Here is a 22,929-nt window from a genome sequence, read left to right on the forward strand (position 1 = left end):
GCACCAAAGGGACCATTCTTAATTGCTCTTGCTTTCGTGGGATTATTTTCGGAAGCTGATAAGTCGGCTTTGGAATTTGGTCCGGCGTCCGCACTTCGTTCACGGAGTCTGTGACAGTTATAATGAAAGTGCACGAAATTTAAATATTCTACAGCACGAGCTCACGGCGTGATCGACTGGCTTTTTATATGTGTGTTTACACGCGCCATGTTCGTACAACTGGCGTGCTGCAAAAGCGGCCGCATTCTCATGCCAGCGTACACGGATTTCATGGACTGTTGGTGCTTATTGTGGTGACGGAATCGCAAGTGGGCTGCACTCTGCGTAGCGCACAGCGGCCGCGTCGTGCCCTCGGTCGATCATTCATCACTTTCCTCGAGGGTGGACCAGAAAGCATGTTAACGTAGGGATCGAACTACGCGACCGGCTTCAGACGTCGTAACCATTCACGTCAAACTATGGCCCAAACGAGTGAAACAGAATGTAACCCGCGTAACGTCGCGTTTTGGCCGTGTTCGTATGACACGATGAAGCTTACGGCGCATGAAAAGACGAGGACACAGAAAGACGTGGTACACGCAGCGCCTGTGTGTTTGTCCTCGTATTTTGTCTTTCTATGTCCTCGTCAGCCGCAAAGTGCCTCGAGCGGCCAGTCGCGCGGCAATTGTGCGTGTATTCGCGGGCTTTCTTTCACGCTCGGAAAAATACTTTTATGCCGCACGTTTCGAGCAACAGAAAGCTGTATCGGGAGTTTTTCGTGTTGCTCTACAATCTTATGATTTACACTTTTAATCCAATAATATTTGAGAAGTTGATTAATTAATCAAGACTAATTATGTAATTAGGCGGAATGCAATAAATAGCGGAGTATCTCCAAGCGGCGGCAAACATTACCTTGCTTCTGTCCAGCTACGTGGCATTTGCATATTTTAAAATCTTGCAAAGGTGCATGATATTTGGGACACCCTGTATACAGATGACGTTTCCCTGTCAACTGTATTTGGCTGTAAGTTCTTTTCAGATTATTTTCCGACGTTTCCTGCTTATGAGTAGGAAACTAAGTTTATAGCAGATAAGTGTATTTACAATTAAGCGTCCTGTAAAACAGAAATCCAGAAGGGTTAACTGAGCCACTGCTTTCTTCCTACAAAATCAAATGTTTCTAGTTTTGCTTAGTAATGGTCTGAAGGCAACGTTAACTCTGCAACAATAGTATTCGAAAACTATTCGAAAAAACTTGGTCACGAAGAATTAGGAAGCTGTTCGAATACCTTATTCGATTCAGTTTCAAAAAGTACTTACATGCCTCCAATGTTTTCACACTGCGTCTTTTGTCGAGCGAGTTTACAGGATGCGCAGCCAAAACGTCAAGGGTTGCCCATCGCGACACAGGCGCCGGATTTTACGTCACGCGAAAGCATCGACGGAAGAGGCCCGTAGAGACCTCCGACCATGGCCGCGAGATCAAATTTGATCGAGCGGCCGTGCGTGGTTTTAGTTTTCACCCGCTCTTCGCTTCTTGGCTTCTTCTGGAAGGCACATAGCTCCCTCATCGGCCAGTCACGTACTTGCTGCCATTTCACTCGACGAAAGTGCGGTAAATTTACGGTAGGATACACATGGAATAAATTATCCAGGGTGCTATTCTGCACAGTGTCAAATTGCGCTATATTGCCGAATCCACCATTTTGTCAGCTCTGATTGGCCCAGAGGGCTGCTGCGGCGTCTCTGATTGGCTCAAAATGCCGCCATTACAGAATTCGACAATATGACGGAATTCGACAACGTTCAGAACAGCATCCCCGGTGTGTGCTACTTACATGGAGGAAGGAAGCAGACTATATATGAAGGAGCATGACGTCAGGCAGCTAGCCTGGGCAAGTCATCTCATGTTGCAACTAATTCTCTCGGAGGCCATCGGAGCGTTGACTCTTGCAAAGTAGGCCCTGCGTGGTTGCCGGACCTTTCAAGACATTGTTTGGGACATTGTTTGGTTCACGGAATAGCTCTTAGTGACGCCCTCGTCATAAGCGACATCCGCCTCCCAGTCTCGGCCCGCGCGCTCGGCGGCTATAGAGACTGCCGCTTGTGAGGACCTATTTCCCACGAGCCTTTATATTTTTATGACTAGGTGTCAAGATTGACACGTGGCGCGCCCTCCTCCTAGTCTATTTCCTTCCTCCATGGCTGCTTATACGAGATGTACGCGATACACGCGTTGCCGGCACCACTTTCGAAGCTCGCTTCGTGAAATGCACTCGTGCGGTCGACATCACTCCGTCGCTTCGCTTTGCGGGTACAGCGACTAGACGACTGGCGGTGAACACGTACTTTTCAGGCGCTGTTATAAATAAAGCTTACGAGCGAGCTTATAAAGGCGCGGCATTCCAATGCCACGTGCGCGCCAGTAATTCAATTATCAAATGCAGCGAGCTGCGGACAAGGTCGTTTCAGCCTCCGCATGAGGAGGCGAAGGAGGAAGGAAGGAGCGTGGCGCCCGCATGCCGCGCGGTCTCGAGGAGGCGGGCCCAGTGGAAACTTCCAAAAATTTCTGCCGCCGCGAGTCACGTATACACGGATTCCCGGTCACGTCGGTCCGTTCAATGGCACGCTCATTTGTGGCCGCCCTTTCTCCGCCATCTCACGAGGGGATCCCTCGGCGGCGAGGAGATAACGCGCTCAAATACATTACGGCCAGAGCCGAAACTCGGCACGGGGCACCGGCCGCCCCCCTTTTCTCGCGAGCTGACTGGCGGCCTCTCTCGATCGGCGCTCGCAAAAGCCGATCGTCGCGGGGTGAACTTCGCGAGAGACTCCGGGAAACGAGATAAAAACGGGTCCGCGCCATTATTTCGCGTTCGCCTCAGTCCTAGCTGGAAGCACTCCTGCACGCAATATACGCCCGTACGGGAAAATATCGTTACCGATGCAGCTCAACGAGCGACTTTTCCGGCTCACATATACAGACCTTGCTGCTCATTTGCTGGCCGTATACGGAGCCCTTAAAGATTTTAATAACCACTTTATTAGGGCAGGCGGCGTTGCAATACCCCTCGTGCCATTAAACTCTAGTTTCCTTTGTGTGTGCTTGTTACATCGTACAAGCTTGCACAGTTCCTCCGCCAATTCAACGAACCGTAAACAGCAGACCATGTGTTCCTAAGCATATGAGCAACACTTTCCATTTGGTAGAATGATGAATCGCTGGTTAAATCCTGCCAAGTTATGCGTAAACATTTGGTATGTCACATGTATCGGTACTACGCACGCACGCACGCACGCACGCACGCACGCACGCACGCACGCACGCACGCACGCACGCACGCACGCACGCACGCACGCACGCACGCACACACACACACACACACACACACACACACACACACACACACACACACACACACACACACACACACACACACACACACACACACACACACACACACACACACACACACACACACACACATTGGCGACAGGCTGACATGCCACAACTCCCCATGCGGTTACTCCTTCAAGGACCAACAGCTGCTCTCTTCCTCGCGGGATCGAATCCCGGCTGCGGCGGCAGCATTTCGATGGAGGCGAAATGCAAAAACGCCCGTGTGCTTGCGTTGTAGTGCACATTAAAGAACCCCGGGCAGTCAAAATTAATCCGGAACCCTCCACTACGGCGTGCCTCATAATCAGAACTGGTTTTGGCACGTTAAATCCAGAAAGAAGAAGCTGCTCTCTTCCGATGCTCCTCAAGGGAGCAACGGTCACTCTTTCCAGTGCTCCTCAAAGAAGCAATTAACGACATTAGGCATTTATACGATCCTTAAAAAAATTACTGACCCTAAAAAAAGAAGTGCCGCAGAGTAGGATTCGAACTCATGTCTCCACGAGTCAGGTATTCTTAATCACTACACCACGACAGCTTCGTTGACAAGACAGAATCGCTTCAGTTATGTTTCTAATCTCCTTAAAACGGAATAAACTTAGGTACCACTGACCAAGAACTTCTGCCAGTCCATCAATGACTTGCGCGTTTAATGCGTATCGTTCACTTATAGTGTCCACATGAAGTGCATGGCTCGTCCCCCCCTCCCACTATTCCACTGTTTAAATTTCACCCAATTTTCTCACGAATAGGCAAAGTGCGTGCTGCCCTGCGTGTGGTTCAATATTCAGTGCGCGAACTTCGAATTATTTAAGTTTTCAGGATTTGTACAGACAATACGGTTTCTGCCGCTTCACCCGACGACACGGCAGAAAACAGCGCAGTGCGAGGGGAGTAACTGCTGCCGTTCATCATCCCGTTGCCCTCTCACCGACCAGGGAACTAAATACATACCCTCCGAAATTTGCACACGGCACACATACTCCTGCAGTTACGTCTCTTGAGGGACGAAAGCGCCTTTTTTAGTGCTAACTGTCCAGTTACTCCCGTTTTCCCCGCCACTTTTCTCAAGATATATTGACTGTGCTGCCCAGAGATTCATGTGCCACCTGTCGACAGAGCAAAGTGTCTGGCACGCTTTCATCAACATCAGTCCCCAATGGCAGCAAAAACATTTGCTTAACTGTACCGTAGCTGTTGATGCGCCGCTTGAGAAGTGTTATAGCAAAATGTTCATGACGAAAACGAACACGTCTCCATCAAATCAGTACTGACTTGATGCCCGTTTCCGTCTTAAGCATTTTATGACACACAGCTACGCACCACGCGAACATCGGCATCAAGGAAGACTGCACTGACTTGAAGCTAAATTACAAGTCAACTTTACATTCTGATAGTAGCAAGGGTGAACGAATTAAACGTTCAAGTTTGGTTCCTTCAAAACGATCAGAAAAAGGCAGCAGACTCACTCATGCACTGCTACAGCAGCATTCTCCCACAGTGAAGACGACCGTATTATTTTTGCTTGCCTGCTTTTTCCCGAAGAGCTGGCATTCACCCACTATACGGGGGAATGGGCAAAAAGCCAGCGGTTACAGAGTTGGTTGGAGTGGGGATGCGTCAGAATAATGTATTAACTTGAATAAAAAAAAAACGAATTATTTATTATAATATTTATAAGATACTTATAAATCATGTGACATTAGATAATCTTTTTAAATGCTGGTGTTTCACGTACCAAAACCTGAGCTATCCTATGTCCCCCACTAGGCAAGCCCTGTAGTGGGGGAGGAGTCACTCAATGCACGGTGCGCAGGCGTTGGGTTAGCTGGTACATGATTAGAACGAAGACAGCGCGACGAGAGGGACAAGAAATAGAGACAACCACAACGCTGAATTGCACTGCAAGTAAGAGTTGCGTTTGTCTCTCTTTCTTGTCCCGTTTGCATGTTGCGCTGTTCTTGTTTAAAAAAGAGTAATATTTCCTGTTTCCATGCATGCATTCAGCTAGACAACCTCCGAGCACCTACCTGCTCGATGTGTCGGCAGCATGGGATCTGAGTAAATTTGAAGTTTCCTAACACCATTTTGTATATTCAGTGTCTGTGTAAAACAATGTTTAAGCAGCACATGGTGAGGAAGTTGCTGTGTTAAAGGCTTCTTGCTTTCCAGGCTCAATGAGTCTTTTCGAAGGCACCGGCTGGAGATAAATCAACTCTCAGGCCAAAACTTCAACTAATGTCGCGAGCAAAATAACGCAGAGCCAGATTTGAGCGAAATGCTTTTTTTTTTCCCTGCTAGTTTGCAGCTAGTGACGCTATATCGGGCACTTGGCGACTGTTAATTATGTGAGCTATTACGTAATAAACTATGTGCTGTAATCGTTGCGACGTCTTTGTTGGTAGCGACGCCATCGATGCTTCCTTCGTTGTTTTCCACCAAGCGCCTGATACTGGGCGATCCTCTATTTTGAGCATGTTTTCAGTATACGCGTATATATTGAGCATCTTTGAGGCTGAACATCATCAATGTCATGCGCGCCTCTCTCGTGCCGTCGACGCTGTCTTTACGAGCACGACAAGGAATAATTGCACGCTAACATCAAGCCACATTGTCAAGAATAATTTGTCAAGAAATGCACATTTTTGCCATCCTCTTCCGCTACAGTATTGCTTGTTTTGGCCTCCGAAATTGATTCGCAGGCCCCACCACTCTCAGTCTGTGTGGAATACAAAGCCCTGCAGTAATTGCCGGCGCTGTTGTTGCACGGTAGCTCAGTGGCGTCTAACTCAAAAATGCAAATTGCTGTAGTGACGTATGGGTCCGAATCCCAGTGGTGGCAGTTGGGGACAGAGTTAAATTTTTCTTTATCCTATGGTGATGGTGACGCTGGGGATGACGGGGCGATAAAAGCACGTCGATGACGACATCGGTAGTCGTCAGAGTAACAGAATGGACGGACGGACAAGGCAAGCCCAGTTTCGAGCCTTGAATGCTGCCGCTGTTAAAAAAAAAAAAAAAAAAAAAGGCATGATGAAGTCACTATCCGACTTGATCAACTGTGAGCGAACAAAGGAAGCCTCAGCCCGAAGCCAACGTTTCGCCAAGCGCGAACTTCGTCAGGGACGAGCCTCCGTCTACCTGTGACCCCATTGCCTTATTGTTTGGACATCGTCCAAATTGTCATTCAATTCGTCTCACTATGAGCCCATTGAAAGTCTATCTCTCGATTCTGCGGAAGTGCGGGCCGACCACGTTTATTTCTTTGGTTAAAGCTTTTAAAAGCGATGGGAAGGAAAGACGCTATCAGCTTCAGCGCGGCAGGACACGTATTGTGGCGCCGCTGACCGCGAGCCATCTTCGGCGGCAGACATATTAGGACAAACATGCTCATTAACGAGGTTTCTTAACGCGCGACCGCCGACGATTTCCCAAATTTCAGCCATAAAAATGTCGTTAAGTTAACGCGTCTGCTTGGCCACATAAACCAAAGGAAAGGTTCGTGTAGCCGCTTTTCCCTTTTGTTTTTACCGCGACAGTACTTAACTGCTCGAGAGTGGGTTTGCTGCGCCCGTCCGCCCTTTCGGTTACGCTACTATCGGACCACCTTCCTATATCCTCACCATCTCGCGCAGGGAAACGAAACTCTGCCGCCTACGGCCACTGGAGATGGGAATCATGCCCATGTGGCAATATGCAGTCGGGAGCCCGACGCGCTGAACACCGAGCTATCGCGCTACCTATATACGCGTGTGGCAGGAAACGAGCTAGGTTTTGAGCGCGACGCAGATTAGTGGCGACGTCTGTGCACGTATTTCGAAGGCAACAGAAGGCAATAAGCTCACATAGCTGTTGCTCGATCCAGCAGTCGTTCGGCTTTCACCGCAGCTAGGAGTCATTCTCAGCGTTGATCTCACCGAGACGCTGCTATTCGCCGTCTCGGATATGTTAGTCATCAAAGTATCATCATCGCCGTCGTTGATGTCGTCGCCGCTTTGTCATTGAATATATAGCTTGGGGACTTTGTGCAGGATTAAAGGAGTTTTGTACAAACTATATGTGAGGAGGAGGGGGGGGGGGAGTAGTTGCTGTAACAGTCAATAAGTTGAAAGTCGGATGAATCACTCAAGTCTGTTGCGTGAAGCAATCAGTAACGGCGCTCACTAAGCGGCTTTACTGTCCGCTTCATTTCCAGTGTCCGTTTCATCCCTGTGGCGTCTTACTATACTTAGCGCAAGAAAAAATGAATGCACGCCAACTAGCCCAATTCATAGCTCTACTAAGCGGCTGGGCGGCCCTCGGGCGATCTACCTACTCAATTTCTTGGGTGAATTTGTGCTTAGGCTGGCTGCTGTACATTTCTTGTTTTGACGCGAGCTTTAGAACGTTAAGATAAAAAAAAAAAAAAAAAAAAAGACGGAAGGCGTTTTACTGTCTCCCCCCCCCCCCCCCCTTTTTTTTTTACGCTCTAAACCACGCACCATAACAAGAATGTACAGCAAGATCTAAGTAATCTTGCCTCGTATTAATCAGAGTATCCTCCGATGTCACCGATCATGACTTGTACGCCTTACGCTTAAAATAATTATAATTTAAACAAAGTTAACAACACCTTGCAACGTTATTTGTCCGAGTAAATAAATGCACCACACAGTGTAATTATTAACCATATCAATTCATTAATTTACAGCAATGGACAAATAATATTTATTTTGCAAAGTTGAAGGCCACAACATTCCTTGGCTGATCGATTTTGCAGAATTTCCACAACTAGTGTTTACTTCGAAGTATCCGCCACCGGATGCGGACCTCGGTGAGTTGCATTGCACTGCGCTACACGCGGAAACGGTGCATCAAAAACCCCTGGGCTGATTGACCTAATAAGTTCACAGTTGAACCACCGGTTGCAATGTTGCTAACCACTGTCTCTACACCAGCTCTGGTGCGCCGTGAGACGCAGTACGTAGTCGCTGGTCGTGTTGCCGCACGATATATCAAAACTCGTTCTCGCAAACAAAATGATACAAAATACGCATGACTGACGACCACTGGCTGCCTAATCACACCGTAACTTGCTCGAGGCTGACACCTGAAGATAGGTCAGCAGAATATAGCAAGATGGAAGAAGGACAAAGAATACAGAGGACACAGAAACGGACCACCTGTGCAATATGTAATCTGTAAAGTACGAGTAGAAAAGATTTTAAAGATATTTCTACAATTGCAGCCTGCAAAGTTGATACTTCCAAATTGTTTCTGTCTTAGCAAATAATAAACAAATCCTGTTGAACAAGGAAAAACTTTAACCCTGACGAAATGTTTGAAAGATTTACTTTCAACGCCATAATAACAACTAGTCGGTCCCACCTACTTGTAAACCCCACCGGGATTTCGGCTACACATAAACATCGCCTTTTTGCTTCCATAAAAACAGATATTCCGACTCCTTGGCCCTATTTTTCAGCGAAAGCTTGTCCCTGAAAAACAGGAGGGTGTTGTATGATTTGCATTCAGAAACCTTTTCTTGGGCGCACATAAGTAATTTTGGTAAGGTTAGACTTTATTTTTGTTCTCTATGAATATGTGACTTTTCAAGCAAATTGAAAGTAACTTACAAATAACAGTAACTTTTTCATTAATTAGTAGTCTTCTCAGATAAATTTCGGAAGGCAGTAGACCAGTACTCAGTTTTTCACCAGGTCCTATTTTTTTCTTTTTTAACTAAGTAAATTGCACACATATCCCCCACCAACATACCCACATTTTTTTTTTCGCACTTAAACATATAATAAAAAAGAAGGCGGGAAAAAATGAGCGAAGACGCCTGGTGTTGTTGTCTCGTGTCGACGTCTCCACACAAAATTGAGATGAGCTTTCTTTTTCTCTTGCCGCAATGTGTGCTGGTTTTCACCAGTCGTGCCCAGTCTTCCACAATCTGTGTCATAAGACAATTTTGCCCACATGACTCTTCAGGATGTATACACAGTACAACTGTTTATTTGTATTCAAATAAATTCGATATGTATACCTACAGAAACAGTACAAGTATTTCTTACAGAAAGATCCAAAACGCGGTATAATTATAAATTTTTAGAAAACGGTTATTTGGCATAGGTGGCAAACTGCCTTCGATGACATGATTGAAAACAGCAAGGATTTCTATGATCGCATTAATCGCACCAGAATTTTCACAAGACTTCTGAGCTTTGATATTTTTTTCTGCTTGGAGCAGCACACTGCTTTGAGCAGCATACTGCTTTTTTCGTGCATGAATCAGGCATCCCAGTCTTTTGCAATAGTTACCTCCTTGATATAGTCCTAACCCTGTAATGCTTTAAGCGTTATTTAACAATTACTTGTTACCGGGGACCATGTTTCAAAGTGTTGCATTGCTTCAACACAACCCGCATCACAGGTAATACATGGACACTACTGAAATCGAGCTCTTGGCAGGATGCACAGTACCGTAACCCACTATGAAACAAACGTCCACGTTACGTTTACAATAACGCCTAAACAGCATAATTTTTTGAAGTAACGAACACTCGGGAGTTACGCCGCTGGATATCCAGGTGCCAACGGAGAGGTGAAAACCTAACGATGTTGGATATGAAAAACGCGGCAAACACCAACCACCTCTAATCACCCCGCTCTACAAAGCGAGTGCCGAGTCACGAATTATCTGATTCACCGATGCTCTCTCAGATTGACAGAGTGAACACATCTTCGTTTGACCTGGGCAGGTATATTTTTTTAGATCGCTTTGATATACCACTTCTCTAGCATCGCGACACTGTTTCTGCGTATGCTTATGCCGGTATAGACGCGAATTTTAGGCCGGCGTCGTTTAACGGCCGCTGGTCTCCCGACAACATTCCTTTCAGCATGGACTCAACCAGTGGGCCTTCCAATCTCGGAGGAGGCCACGGTTTCAGCGGAACACCGGGCAGGGCACGAGGGCCGCCACACGATAGCGGGGCCACGCAGCCAGAGAGGAAGGCTGCGTGGCACGAAAAAAAAAAAAAAAAAAAAAATCATACCGCCGACTTGCAGTGCCTGCAGCCACGCGGGAGTTCGCAGTTGGAGCGTATAACGCTGCCTCTAGGGGGCCGTTTCCTGCTTCTTGCGGACGAAGCGAGCTGCTTGATGCCGCCTCCGGCGTGCTTGCGAAAGGTGCGCCTTCACGCCAGCCCTCCGCTGGGGCCACGCTATTTTTCTTTGCTGCGTCTCTCCGATCGGTATCAGCGCCGCGGCACCAGCGAGTGGCGCGCGTGCAGGAACCGTCAATGCGGACCATGGCATCGCATTTGCCTCTGCTTATGAACGAGGCAAAAGGTTACTTCGCACTCCCGCTGCACGCTCGTGCGTGAGATGTCACGCGAACGTTCATGCGCGCCGTCTTCCCACTTCTACGCGGCCCGCTGGGCTATAAACAAGCGCGTAGCACCTACAATGGGAGGTCACATAATTTTGCGGCGTCGCTGACAAATCCGGCCCATTCAAATCAAAATAAACTAAACACACGACACATATACTCAAGAAACATTGACTGTTGGGCTAGTTGGTCTTGCATATAGTAACCGTTGAGGGGTAATTAGCGCTAAAGAAATCGCACACGCAGGAAGAGGGGACGAACACAAGTGCTACACTGTCAAACGTTTATTAGCACATTGCCACGCATGCACATCAAAGGCGGGTGCTCAAGATTTCATATTCGGAAGCGTGCAGTAATATAGACGGCTTAGTTATGCAATAAGTTAGGCTTAGTCTCTGCTCACAGCGCAACTCTTGAAGTGGCGCTACGTCGCTCCTGCCTAGAATGGTTGTCCCCGAGGGGACGACGAAGCGCTCGTGCTCGTCCCCTCTTTCTAAACATGAGTGTGCGTATTTTAAAGCGCCAATTCCCCTCAACAGACGAAACATCCGCACACTGATAAGAGCACGCGTCAATCCGCTCAAAGGAGGGAAAAGTGGAAAGGTGGTGGCGACGGTTGATTGACACCAATGAGATAACAATAGCAAAAGCCGATGAGCGAAGACTCGCATCAAATAACAAAAAAAAAAAAAAAAAGAAAGATGACCGATTTATCCACATGCGTTTGTAGTGAGCGGTGTAAGACGAAACGAACTTCCACGAGAGCGTTTAAGGCCATGTCCAAATGCAGATGCACGTGCATAAGCAAAAGCTATGTATAGCTTCTCGTGCTCTCGATGGAAACACTCGCCATGATCCTGAATGAAACAACGGATCACTGAGATGTGAGAGCAACAAGTCTTATCAGAGCGAAGGACAGACAACCCTAAATTTACCAATCGATATTTTTTATTGCGCACTTAACTAATTTCCCCATTTAATCTGGTGCCGCCCAAACAGATTAATACGAGTAGAAGTCCTTTACGTTATATTCTCAACAAGGAGGCTTCATTCTTCAGAAACGCTCCGGATTCGGAACAACGTCAGCTAGGCAGCGCTGAAATCGACCGACGGTACGCAGAAGGTAGATATAAAAGGAGTATAGGGAGGAACGGTAGAGGCGTATGGCAGAACAGATCTGTCAGGCCACGAAGGTAATTTAGATCACAAATTTTCGCTTTACGACAATCACGTGTCACTTTTATCCCATCCGCCCACTTCCACCCCACCAAAGGGGCAGACTCTAAATATCTAGCTGCACAAACGCGTTGGGATCGCCTTTCTCCGGCTCCAGTGAAGCGAGGTCTCTGCTGGCTTGAAAGGAAATGCCCGCGACTGGCCCGCTTCATCCGATCCCGTCCCTCGTTTGACGACTTCCTGCTCCGGATGTCGTCACGAGGCTGCGTGCATGCCCATACGGCCAAGCGACGTCTCGATCGACTCGGATGACAGGCAGGCGTCGAAGGCAGACACGCACTGATCAAAACGTAGCCCAGCAGTCGCGGAAACCTCTTGAAAATACCGTCAACTAACGCGCCTCGCCATTAGCGACTACTCTGCAGCACTACATTAACCTCGCGCTTTCTTCTCGGCCACCTTCGGCTGCCTGTTACGAGACAGCCCTCAGCAAACAACGGCGCTTCCGGAAGTTCACTCTAAAGAGCGCAGCGCAACTTTCTCACGGAGCAGCACGCGAGACACGATACGAACGGCGTTCCTGAGTAAATAACGCGAACAACAAGCTCGGCCGACGAAAGGTGGCACGGTGCCTGCGACGAGGCTCGCAAACAGAACACACACAGTGGACCCCGGAGGGATCAAAAGCTGCCACACAGCCTGTCGATGCGCGCGGCTCCCGTTGGCCAAAAAATGAGGCGCGGACAACGCGCTCTGCTTGGCCGGGCAGGAGCAGCGACGAGGCGACCCAGGAAGAGGTGAGACGCACGACGACGGCCCGAGGTTAATACGCGCGCAGATGACGCCGCCACACATTCGGCACGGCACCAGAGCGCCGCGCACGTCAAGTCGCGCGCGCCTCAGCGCGGCGAGCCGGAAGACGTCCGCCCGCAACCTGCCCAAAAGAAGTGATTAACTCGCGCCGCTTTTCTCTCGCCGCGGGCTCGGGATCGTGCGACCTGCCGAGGATTGCGCAACGCCCGGCACAGCTGACAACCGATCAGGCAGAGAACCACTGCACTGACGAGAAAACGTCGAATGGACGCGGCGGCAGAAAAACCCGAGAAACGGGGTCACGCAGTGGTGCGCACAGCCAAGGCTGCGAACCCGCTTGCAGGCTCCGGAGCCCCCGGAGAGCGCTTCCGGCAAGAACAGCGCGCGACCGCGCATCAGCAGCCGCTGACATGATTCACGGCCCCGCGGCGCATGCCGCCGACGCCCAGGGGACGGCGCGCTGGAAATCTTGGCCGAGGGCCGTTTAGCTCGATTCGCACCTCAGCCGTGACGACAGCGTAACTTCGCACCGACGGCGGCATATAGGAGGGGAACGCTATACGCAACGAGCCCGTCAACCGTCCTAAGTAGCGCCCTTCGAAGGCTTCAAAGAGGTTTTGTTCTCGTTTTGCTTTTCTATTCCCTGCCACGATGAGTTTTCGATATTCCAAGATGGCGTCAAACTCCCCCGATTAGGGATTGCTATAGGTTCACAATAGAAGAAAACTTGTCTTTTAGACACGCAGACAAGGAATAAAAAGGTGTACCACAAAGCGGAGGTCGCACACGCGATCGTGGGGCACAGCTCTCAAGTCGAAGCTGCAAAATAGAAATGGGTGACGGCTCCCGCGGTTTGTCACCGAGATTTCTTTCTTATATATACTTGGAACGATGAAAGCGCATTATACGCACCACAAAGCACGATCTATAATCATCGAATGCCCTTCACCCCCCTTTTTTTTTTTTTTTGGGGGGGGGGGGGGGCTATTTTTTTCATAAGATACACCTAGGCTTCAAGAGACGCTGTAGTTGAAAATGAAGATGAAAACCTTTACTGGCGTCTTTTAAAAAACAAGAGGGTTGACGTGGTCGGTACCCCTAGTCCGGGACTCTAATTTCAAAGGCTGCTGCTCATGCATGCTCTGTCGATGAGCTCTTGTTCGCTCTCGAGGGCTGAACTGGACAGAGTTGCCTCCCACCCCTCAGTTTTTGGCTGATTTATGATATCTATAGGGTCTGATTCTTTTGGTAGGCCCTATACCATGTGGTAAAGGTCTGTCTTCTCCCCACCAAAAACTACATTTCTTGTTGAAAGAAACGGAGTCTATCACATGCCTGGGCTAACTTTGACCTCGTACAGTTCGCGCCCTTCATCGAATGCGGCTGCAGCGACCGAATTCAAAGTCTCTTAGCTCAGAGATAGAACGATAATGCCGCTGCGTCAACGCGGCAGGCTTCAACTTTACTGAGTGCTTTCTATTGCAAGGTTTACACGAACCAGACGTCCAACGCATCGTCACAAGTACCATACATTTGCGAATGTGGTAGGTCTAATGTCAACTGCTAGCTCGAAAAAAAGAAAGACCAAAATAAAATGAGGGGGAGACAAAGAGAGACATGTCACAGTGTATTTCACGCGTAAGTCAGAGGGCGCGTTGTGGCACGCTATGTGCACCAGAGACCAAAGCACTGTTTGGCCTGAAAAAAGTAGACTAATTCGCGTTAGCGGACATTCATTTATAATTCACAACTGATACGCAGCATTTTAAACCGGAACGCGATCGAAGCCTCGATGTTTATACAGCTTTTTGAAATATTCGCTTTGCCATCGCAACGCACCAGACAGGACCTATTCGATTCTCTACACTGCGGTTTTCTTTCCTCTTCACTGACCACAGGTACGCAGCGCCCACACTGCGCTAGCCACTTCGTGCAGTCTGACCTCAATGCAGCCAACGACGGCATGCTCTTCGGAAGTGTAATTATGAAACTAAGAGCACTTACTTTGTCACGTGGTAGCGCCGACGAGAGGCACGCGGCGGCCACCGCTAGACCGGTGTCAACGAACTCGATGGTGCATGTGCGTCAGCGTCGTCGCTTTGTCACTCTTTGTCGCGTTCCGGCCGCCTTCACTCGCGATTTGTGGCCCGCACCATCTCCATGTTCCGCTCTCTCCGGCGTCAGGCGGCTTCGGTACGACGAACCCGCCATTAACGACGACAGACGTAAACGGCTAGCTTCAGCCATTTCCGTTCGAGTGCTACTTCAGAATTCTCGTCTGCGAGACATTTTAAGGCTATACCAAACAATCGCCGCTCGAAACGAATCGCACCGATTACACGCTGCGTGAGCCCATACGTGCCTCGTTCTCTTATTAAATGTTTACAAATAGTTCAGGAACTATATATATAAAGTACGGCTAACATCGTGAAATGATAACGCGTTCATTGTGCACAGCTATCTTCCAATCCTAAATCCTGACTAATACCCAAAGCCGGGAATCATGTGTCGTATAATCAGTTACGGGTCTTGAGGGCATACCCGCGCGATGGACTGCAACCAAGTACTCACTGAGCTTTCGGGCAGCACGCAAACTGCCAACTGATCCGATTTAGCAGCTGCTAACCGCAAAGTAATCGCTAACTTGCACGCGGGACAAACTGGAAACGGTCCATGCAAACTACTTTAATGCTGCGTGATAACAAATAAGGGGGAGGGGGCAGCAGCACATACCAACAAAAGCGAAGTAGACGCCAACTTAATGGCGGCTGCAAAACACCGACTAGCCGCCACGCCTTTCTTCTTCCTCCAGGCAATTGAGATGCACTTCTCCAGCTTTGATTCTAAGATTCGAGTTTAAGCTAAGCGCAAAGATGGATCGACTGCTGTTACGAGAACGATGGAGTTAACACGCTTTCTCGCATAACCACACCTAAGGCGAAAGGGTATAATCGAAAGTGATCAAAGACCACAGACATTCTATTCTTTTGATTTACCCACCTATAGACACGACACGAACGACCTGAACCAAAATTATCGCGGTGCAATCAGGCTGCACTTACCGTCACAGAATTACGTCGATCAATTTGGCTCCTCTTCAAAGCGAGCAGTCTGCTCCACATTCGAAACGAGATGTGGAATTTTGAAAAGCCGGCCGGCATTATCAATGGCCCACTGCATGGATGCAACTGATGCAAGGGCATCGCTGCACGGCATCGGGCCTTTGACACGAGCATTCGCGCGTTAAGCGAGATCGACCGGAGAAAAAAGGTGTGACTCTGAAAAACTGTGGCATCGAAGTTTCAGTCGCAAGATAAAGTTTAAAACGTGATCGCGGTATACAAATACTCCGCTACACGCTGTACGATATAAGATTTTGCGATAATGTCTAGAACGGGAAGTGAATAAGATTACCGCAATATCCATCTCGCGCACGTATGCTAGCGTCTGCAGCCGGTAATTTTTTATTTTTTTAATGCGAAAGCTGTACAATCGCAAGACGAGGAAAATAAGTTGTTGTATGGCCATATAAATTATGGGGTTTTACGTGCCAAAACAACGATCTGATTATGAGGCACGCCGTAGTGGGGGACTCCGGAAATTTGGACCACCTGGGGTTCTTTAACGTGCACCTAAATCTAAGTACACGGGTCTTTTCGCATTTCGCCCCCATCGTTCTTGTATGGCCATCAAGAATATGACGCTCAAGGCGAAAATCGTTCAGCTGCGAAGGAAACGAGTCAAACTAAAGCATCTCGATAAATACGAGCTTGATGAGACCACCCCGCGCTCCACCGCGGTTGCTATACACCAACAGTCTTAATTGTGCGGATAAGTCAGCAGCCACACTCTCATTCACCTTTTCGCAATTTTTTTTCTTCTTTTGTCATTACTGCAATGAAGAAAAAAAGAAAGCATTAACACAAAATTATGTTGAATTCGACATTAGATGGTGTTCTCGTTCTGAATAAGCCTTCTCTGTCGTTAGTTTACAGCTATCACCAGCGCACTGAATTTATTACCTATCGCGATAGTAAACACACAACGAGCAATCGATAAAGCCCGGATGGAGGCATAATCGCGTCGTTGCCAACCCTCGCTATACGAAAACCTGTTCGTACATGCTTTACAAAGCTTATATATACGACGATGCAGGTGCATATACACCTCAACGCCTCTCTTACATGTGTTAGTTTTAGTTTGTACAGCCTCATATATTTCGCGGGGAGAAAAATGAATGAACTCGCAGAAAAAAAGAAAAAAAAAAAGCGTTGAAAGAGTTTCCGGACCTCTGTGAGGGTGTATAGCTGGAGCGCCGTGAATGGCGGGCAGGAACAATCAACGAGACCAGCGATATAGGTGCACGAGGGAGGCGTATATCGTCCGCATGCATGCATAACAACGCTAACAAGGCGACGAGACCGAAGAACAACCGTGGGCTGAATGCCGCCACGCGATGAGCGCCACAGTCGCCGCCGCCGTTTGTCGGGGAAACGAGGCCGGGGAGGCAAATAAGAGCCCGGCTCACTCTTGTCTTGAAACAATGCGCCGGGCCGCGCGGGAGACAATGAGCGACGAAGGCAGTGCGCGGAGGCGACGCTCCACATGCGTGTCCCAAACAGGGGGGAGGGGGGGGGGGGCGAAAGAAGCGTGCCAGCAGCGCGCGGGCGCGCACGCGCGGGTCAGCGGAACGGCGCGTCCCACGTATTACCGCACGTGTTAATAACGCTCGCATGCGCGTAGTAGGCCGATTCACACCGCATATACGACGCTCTCTAAGCGCGCGCGCGCCGAAAGCTCATTAAGAAGCTGAGGTATACGCTTGCAGCCTTTCGCTTACATATACGTACACCGAAAAGCGTGCGGCCTTGTAGCGAGCCCGGGGACGAAAGCCCGCGCTACATAGACAGGTGTCCACCGCTCGGCTGTTAACCCTCCCCCATAAAAACAAGTGACCTGCAGCAGCGTTACGTGGAGAGCGGAAGCGGACGCTGATCACAATGTAACCGCCGGGCAGACTGGAAAAAATTGGACACGGAGAGAAGCGGACGCCGCCCAAGCGGTGCAGCGGGCGGCCCGCGCTGCGTGGACGCGCGGCGGACCGTCGGGGGTGGCCACGCCGTGTGGGAAGCCAAGAACTGGAGTGGCGGCCTAAATCGGGCGCGACGTGCAACGGTGCACTCGGCGACGACAGCGGTGCGCCGGCCGGCGGCTGACAAAGGCGGAAATCAGGGATGCGCGCCCCTGGGCGAGCGTCTTCTCCGCGGGCGCGCCGTGGAAGCGGAAGAAGAGGCTCTGCGGCGGCGACGCCCCGATGCAGGTCACACGCCGACGAAGACAGGGCGCTCTTTCGCGAAGCGCGCTCCTAACGCGACGCTGGCAGCGGGCACACAAAAGCACGCATGTCGCCGAGCGGCAGGATGAAACGCGTGGCGCTGTACTACACGACGCTCAGCCACTCGCTCACTCTCACTGACAACGCTATAGGGAAATAGGCGCAGTCCTTGCTTCCGCGGAAGAATATATGGGAGGGTCGAATCACCGGAAGGAGCCGAACTGAGAAAATACAATTGCAAGCAGCCTGCAGAGGCCGGCGTTGTATACCGGTGCTTCACTCGTTGCCGATCGCCGCGTGCGGGGCGTTTTCTCTCCACATTACTGGTATTCCTCTGCGCGTTTGTTTCCGGCTATTGCAACCGCGTCTGCCAGATCGCATGGGTGCAGCAGGCTGCAAATTTGAGATCGCCAGACTCGCTTCAGCTCCACTAAAGGGCAAACGTCCTGTTTAGACACGGGTGCGCGCACGAGCAAGCTTTCGAAACCTCCGTTCGGAGCGCGTACCCAGCTTGGCTGCGTAATACATCCAACTCGCACGGCTCGAGGGGATTACGCGCTCAAGACGACGACTGCTGCATCGGGTGCGTTTCAAGCTATATCACGAAGTTCCTTTCACTTTTTTTGTTTTATTTGATGACCCAGTTCTCAGGTTTCCGTATGCAGAGCCGCGCATCAAGCGGGCGTTGAGGTGTCACCAACGAATACATGCACGTAGCATGCAGACAATGATCGCTTCTTGGCGAATGGGGCCAAGCTGTTGTGAAATGCATAAGCGCTAAGACAGATTTGTTCGATGCGGTTCTTCCTTCTCCTCCATTTTTTTTTGTTTCTTTCTTCTTTTGACCACCGGTCACGGAAACGGCAGAGGTTGAATCTCAGTCAAATATCTCTGGTATTCAACGTTGCGGCAGAACAAAAGGCACGCATTTTTGCCTGCCGCCGTAATGATTTTTCTCTACCGCCCCGTAAACCTCACCTCAGTTTCTTCATCATTCTTATCCGCCGGAAGAGACCTCCATCGTTCGTATAAACAAGCACGCATCACCCGCAATGAATAACTGCGTCGCAAAGTGCAAGATTACAAAAGAGGCAAATCAGCGGCAGCTGTGGAGGCCCGCGTGTATTGGGGGGACTTGCAGAAGCCAGAATCCCTACGAGGAGGGGGGGGACCCGTCATATTTCGTATTCCCGCGGATCTTCTAGCTGCGGGCAACGTGCACGCAAGATGCATGCATGCATGAGAGCAGGGGCGACGAGGTCGGGTACTACCCCCCCCCCCCCCCCCCTCCCGAATGTGATTGACGGCCTGCCAGCCACCGGTTCCCACCCCTCACAGCCCAAGAGAGCAAGCAGAAGCAACGAAGCCGCGCGTCCACGTGAAGCGCGCAAGAGCGGCGACGTGAGCCGCTGCTGTCGCCCCGAGGCTGCGACAGAGTCGGTCGAACGGTGTCTTCTATATTGGGCATATGCCTCGTTCCCAAATGCGGGCGCTGCCTGTGCAAACAGGCCGCTAATCGGCAGGCCCTGGGCGCTTCCTCGTGCAGCGCGCGACGTCGGGCTGTGCGCGCCAGAAAGGCGCCACAGACACGGCGTCGCTTGCCTGCTCGTTGAGGAAGCGTCCGAAACGGACCGCGGCACTAAAGTCGTTGCTGTTGTATTAGGCTCGATCAATTCGAGAGCAATTTAGGAAACGGTTTAGAGCCCGTGTCGCACGTAACGCTGCATCGTGAAAGAACCACAAGGCAGCCCCGTCGTCGCGAACAATTACAGTCCCTTTTTAACCTATATACAAAACCCGACGCATGAACGCGCTTCGGCCCGCGATGCTGGACCGCCAAGGCCGTACTCTGAAGGCGCCAGCAGCAGAACGCATTTTCCTATTGTGCGCAACACGAAATCAATGGCATTACAGTCCGCGTACTAATAACACACGAAAGAACATGCGGATCAAATTAAAAAGAACCTGTCATGCCGCACAGCGACGTCACGCGACATGACCAAACGTATCACAGTCAGTCAGGCCACTACTGGAGGAACACTGAGGTGTTTTGTCCGCCTGCCTAATCCATGCGCTACGAAATTAATACATTCACACGACGCTGCTCGGTCAGCAAGCGCGGCTTCACCGTGGAAACTGGGCAATATACCCTTCAATGTTACCCACACCACCACCCTTGCCTTCTTCAGTAAACTGCTATATTTCGTCACTCACGAAAACAAACAAACAGTTCTGTGACGAAAACTTTGCTTTCGCAGCCCGAAGCTTTGACTTAAGAAACAAAAAAGTTGTCGCAGTTTCAGCTGAAAGGCGAAGCATCAATTGCGATAGCAAATTTGTAGAGATCTATACGGAGTAATGATAGTAGCTTTATCAGCTGTATAAACTTGGACATGCAGCAGCACCGGCAACACGCAGAACTGTTGTCGACGCCGTCGGCGTTTTGCCCGCGTTCGCACGAAACGCGTGCGGCGTTGGTGACTGTTGCCGGAGCCTCTGATATAAATAGGCACTTGGTTCTGCAGCTAAACGTCGCCTCCCTTCCCTCCCCCTCCCCCTCCCCCCCCCCCGCGCCCTTTCGCGCGTCGGAATAAGGCGCGTTTGCTCTACATATACGGTGATTGTAAAGGAGGAAAGAGACGCCTACTTATGCAGCCCTTAAGGGAGCACGGTGCAAACCGCGCGTTTGTTCTCCGCCGTGGGTTCACTCCCCGTGAAAGCGCGCGTCCCTCGCGCCCTTTCACTCGCACATACAGCGTTCGGCGGCGCGCAGGTGACGATTTCATCTCCATTGACGTCATACGGAACCTCACGGCGACGGCGACGGCAACGGCGACGCCGACGGCAGAAATCTGCTTTGGAGTGTCCATATAATTGCTATCGCAATAAAATATAACGCTGCAGTATCTCAACACAAAAGAGATGGTTGGGCGTCTTGATCGGCATTTTACAGTACACGTATATAGCTTTGGAGCAAGGGCGATGACATAAAGCCCAACAGTTCCAGATCTGCGGATAACTGCGCGACAACTGCTACGGACGTGCGATTATACCACCGCGGCTTCTTTATAGTCTAAGAAAAGTCCGAGATGCGTTAAATGTATTCAAACCTCCATTCAACGCGCGTCAATATCACGAGCGTCAATCCACACAAGCTCACAGGCTGCGAAAGCCAAGCTCGACATGGTCACGAAAAATATCAAAATATTCCACAGTTTTCTAATGAGCATTTTCCTTGCAAGTGACAACTTCGATGCTAACCGGTTGTAAAGAAGTGTATACGAAAACTACGAAAGCGACCAGATGCTTCATTTCCGAAACTACAACACTACTTACCTGACCTTATAGTGGTTAAAATGAACATCGAATGACTCATTGCTAATGCAGTCAAGTACGCGCACACAAAAATAAATAAATAATATAAAGCATAATAAAACGAGTGCTATAGGTTCACAAACCCGCCGAAAGGTTATATAAGAAACAATATAGCGACCTTTTCATTCCATTTTAAAGGTCGAAATTAGAACATTATATAGAACTGCACTTAGAGAGAAAGAGAGAGAAGATAAACTTATACACAGAACACAATACATACACCACGCGTAACTTGACGCATTAAAAGACGCGGCCGCTATAGCGGCCATGGTCTCTTGTACTGACACGATATACTACGTATGGCCTTCTAATACGCTGCCCGTGAACCGGTGCGATCCATGATCAGCCCTTGAAGAAAAACAACCTTGCACATCAAGCAATGTACGCACAGGTGAGCGCTGGCACTTACTGAAAGCTTCCGTTACTCAAATAGGAGAACGATTATTAGGGCATGGCGAGCGCGCGGGATCGAGAAAGTTGCTGCGCTCTGCGCGTCTGCATTATGCAGCTGCACAGGAGGGGACACAGACTCCATATATATATATATATATATATATATATATATATATATATATATATATATAGGATGCGCGCATTCGTGGTATAGCGGAGGTAGCCCGACAGTTCCAAGGCCCTGAAAGAAGAGCACACAGCCTCCGCCATGCTGTTTTTGTTCGCTAATATATGTACAGCAAAAGTATACGGACCCCAGGGTCGCCGAAAAAATGAGAATTTCTTCGTAATTAAAACGCATAAAGGGAAGCTCACGTGTGCACTCATAATGCCAAGGTTGGGGCTGCAGTCTTTAATTTCAAGTTGCATTCACAGACAGAGGGTCCCACACAAAGGGCCGCAGCACAACGAACACACACCGTAGCTATACAGGGTGTTTCAGCGAACACTTTCAAAAATTCTTAAAGGTTGCCTGTGGCAGATAGCACAATTCTAGTTCATGAGCTGGTCTACTCGAAGAGGCGGACATTACTTGCACAAGAAATTGAAATGCATAATCGAATAATTAACAAAAATTCACAAATTACCTGATGGCCCATATTGCAATTTACAAATTGTAGCCGTGGAGTTCGCAAGGCGGATCCACTTGGAATTAATTCTCAGGATTAGACCAGTTTCTAGATATTAATTCCTGAACTTTGCGGAGAAATGCATTGGCGTTCCAGTTAATTTTGTGCTTCAAAATCGACGTTCTGAAGAAACTAACTGGAACGCCAATGCATTTCTCCGCAAAGTTCGGGAATTAATATCTCGAAACTGGTGTCATCCCGAGAATTCCTTCCAAGTAGATCCGCCTCGCGAACTCCATGGCTACAATTTGTAAATTGCAATATGGGCCATCAGGTAATTAGTTAAAAATTTAATTATTGAATTTTTGTTAATTATTCGATTAAGCATTTGAATTTCTTGTGCAAGTAATGTACGCCTCTTTGAGTAGACGAGCTCATGAACTAGAATTGT

The 22,929-nt window shown here is 49.3% G+C and overlaps 1 protein-coding gene across 15 annotated transcripts in view; it reads right to left on the reverse strand.

Moving 5' to 3' along the window:
• Positions 1–22,929, reverse strand: part of LOC119436478 (CCR4-NOT transcription complex subunit 6-like) — a 264,798-nt gene that overhangs the window by 80,113 nt on the left and 161,756 nt on the right. The window lies entirely within an intron of this gene.

The sequence above is a fragment of the Dermacentor silvarum genome, chromosome 1 (genome assembly GCF_013339745.2).
Source record: "Dermacentor silvarum isolate Dsil-2018 chromosome 1, BIME_Dsil_1.4, whole genome shotgun sequence".
NCBI classification, from domain to species: Eukaryota; Metazoa; Arthropoda; class Arachnida; order Ixodida; family Ixodidae; genus Dermacentor; species Dermacentor silvarum.